The 3322-nt window shown below is 46.1% G+C and overlaps 1 pseudogene; it reads left to right on the top strand.

Annotated features, from left to right (window-relative positions):
- The first annotated feature begins 2043 nt into the window (after positions 1-2043).
- On the top strand, positions 2044-3312 carry LOC101564840 (annotated as a pseudogene).
- Positions 3313-3322: the final 10 nt, after the last annotated feature.

Here is a 3322-nt window from a genome sequence, read left to right as displayed (position 1 = left end):
ATTTGGGGTTGCTTTGAATAGTTTAGGGCACAATATGTCTCTGGTAGATGAGGTGACCTGAATATGAAAAAGGTGCCATAGTTTGTGCCTCTTTTTAGGGACTACCACTAGACCTGTATTGTGAAGGGCATCATCTAGTTGGATAACTATTTGATGTGAGGTGGGTGAGGGTTTCTGTGCTGGAAGAATGTCATTTGCGAAACCTTTATTAGAAGGATTTGTTCAAATACATTGCCTCTCAGGAAGTACTTTGAGGAGGGTGAAGCAGAGAGAAGGTGGGGAAGAAGCTCCCTCATCTGCTCCCTTAGCACACATTCAGAAGAAGCATTTCTTACACTCGTTCAATGATATATTTAAAGCTGAAGGTTCTATCACAGGACAGGTGTTTGCCTTTGCATCTCCCACACAGGTCTTGACGATGGGGGCATTTGGGTGGCAAAGTCATACAGGGCAAGAACATCTTGTTCTTTGGCAACTTTGATGACTGATATCCTCGACAAGGTAAGGGTTTCAAGACTTCTGACAAGCTCTGCAAAAGTGTTTGATATAAATCTTGTTCTTCCCCTGTATACCCCACAGGTATGTACTCTCCCAGCAGATGTTACAGTCCTTGCAGTGATAGTAGCCATAGTTCTGCTGGAGGTGCAGGCACTTCTTGCCTTGCTCAGTGCCCAGCAGTGACATCTCTTATGCGGGGGTGACAGGGGTTCCTGGGTCCTAGACCCTGCCTGGCAGCATTTGTTCCCTGAGCATACACTACATTGAGGCATCACACCTCAGCTTCACCTTCACCCCTACATCATGGTAGCTGGGCCTGCAGGGCCACAGCCCAAAGCTTGGGGTCCCTTGTGACAGAAGTGCCAGAAGCTGTGCGCACTGGTAGCTGTCAAAGCTGGCAGCCAGCAGGTAGGGAATGGGTCAGAGGAGGAGTCACATGCTGTGTACATGTAGGTGCCCAGCGCTTCATGCCCCATGGCAGCCATCCATGCGACCCCCATGTTTTAATGGGGCTGAGACAAGCCCCAAGAGGAGTTTCCTGGAAAGGGCCAGCCTTTCCCATCAGTTCTAGATCTACATTCGCTCTTCCAGTGATACTCTCACTGACTCTTAGTATAAGGACTGCAAGGTCTAGTTGGAGAGAATGATGATGGCTGTGCTGCATTTACAGGTGCAGCAGAGCAGTTTTGGGCAAAATGTCCCTCACCCCCACAATGATCACAAATGACCTTACTTTTCTCCTTTTGTCTAGGCTGTGGATGAATCACCTGAGTAAAGCTGCTGCCAAGGCAGCCCCCTGCACATAGGAGGAACCAGTGTCTATACAAACCCGAATCAGCTCAGATAGTGTAGCGCATTGTTTTGTGTGATCTTAAAGCCTCTTTACGCCATTTATTGGCATTTTTTTTGTGGTACTAGGGATTGAACTCAGGCCCTTGTGCTTGCCAGGCAAGCGCTTATTCTACTGAGCTATCTCCCCAGCTCCTATCTGCATTTTCAAAGGCCAGTTGTTCAGCCATTAATTTGCCAGGTTACGTTTTACTTATAATTGTCTCGCTAGCTTGCAATAAGTGTTTTACAAAATCTTGAGAAGGCTCTTCAGGGCCCTGACAAATGGAAGCCAAATTAAAGGATACTTACCCTTTGAAAGAAGTCCTGAGCCCCCTAGTGGCAGCTCTGTCAGCCTGCTCATATGCTTGCAATTCAAAGGTAAGTTGATTGTGGTAGTAAAGGCACCTTCCCCAATTAGCTTGTCCCTTGTCATGGCTGTTGTGAACAGCATTAGGAGCTGCCTGATCTGTGCAATATTCATTTCCAACACAACCTCCTGGATTTAAACATGCTTTAGCTTTTCCTTTCCAATCATTTGGCACCATAACCTGTTAGCCTAGGATTTCTACTAAACTCAAAATAAAGGGAATAGTAGGGCTATAAGTTGTAACAGCTTGTTTTCTTTTAAGGTTTTATTAATTTTAATTTTTAAATTTTTTGATACAGAGTCTCACTATGCAGTTTGGGCTCATAGTGATCCTCCTGCTTCAGCCTCCCCAGTGCTGGGATTAGAGGTGTGAGCCACCATGCCCTGTTTTGGGGCCTGCACGGCATGCCCAGTCCAGGCCATCATGGCATGTGATACCAGGCATTGAACTTGGGACCTTGTGTTTGCCAGGCAGGCGCTTAGATCACAGAGCTATCTCCCCAGGTTTCTTTAAGGTTTTAAAAGGTACAGCTTCATGACTGTCTCAGTTACTCTTGTTGCTGGGACAAAATACTCAACACCTAAAATGAAGGAAGGCTTTATTTAGTTCACAGTTTGTGGAGGTTCCAGCCTGTACTTGGCTGGTGCCAAGGCAGAACGGCACATGGCAGAGAGCAACCTTTCATAGTGTCGGCAAAGAGCAGAGAGCAAGAACGTGGCAGCAGCTCAGGCAGCTAGCCAGCCTCTCTCTCCTTACATTGCAGTACAGACTACCCACCCCAGGGCGAGGGTGTACAACTCACACCTGCAATCCCAGCATTGGATCAAGAATCAATCATGAGAGTGGGGCTGGGGAGATGGCTCAGTAGGATAAGCGTTTGACTGGCAAACGCAAGGATCTGAGTTCAATCCCCGGTTCTGAAAAAAAAAAAGAATCAATCATGAGAACGCCCAGGTGGAGGAGCTGAGGTCAACGTCAAATTTGAAATATTTAAACTATTTCCACAATGCAGACAATTAAGTGCGTTGTTGTGGGCAATGGTGCTGTTGGTAAAACATATCTCCTGATATCCTATACAACAAACAAATTTCCATCTGAATATGTACCAACTGTTTTTGACAACTATGCAGTCACAGTTATGATTGGTGGAGAGCCATACACTCTTGGGCTTTTTGATACTGCAGGGCAAGAGGATTATGACAGATTACGACCACTGAGTTATCCACAAACAGATGTATTTCTAGTCTGTTTTTCAGTGGTCTCTCTATCCTCATTTGAAAATGTGAAAGAAAAGTGGGTGAATGAGATAGCTCACCATTGTCCAAAGACTCCTTTCTTGCTTGTTGATCTCAGAGATGATCCCTCTACTATTGAGAAACTTGCCAAGAACAAACAGAAATCTATCACTCCAGAGACTGCTGAAAAGCTGGCCCGTGATCTGAAGGCTGTCAAGTATGTGGAGTGTTCTGCACTCACACAGAAAGGCCTAAAGAATGTGTTTGAGGAAGCAATATTGGCTGCCCTGGAGCCTCCAGAACCAAAGAAGAGCTGCAGGTGTGTGCTGCTATGAACATCTCTCCAGACCCCTTTCTGCACAGCTGGTGTCGGCATCATACTAAAAGCAA

Source organism: Octodon degus, unplaced genomic scaffold (assembly GCF_000260255.1).
Source record: "Octodon degus isolate 3935 unplaced genomic scaffold, OctDeg1.0 scaffold00055, whole genome shotgun sequence".
NCBI classification, from domain to species: Eukaryota; Metazoa; Chordata; class Mammalia; order Rodentia; family Octodontidae; genus Octodon; species Octodon degus.
The sequence above is the reverse complement of the archived record's forward strand: the minus strand, read 5'-3'. Positions and strand labels throughout refer to the sequence as shown.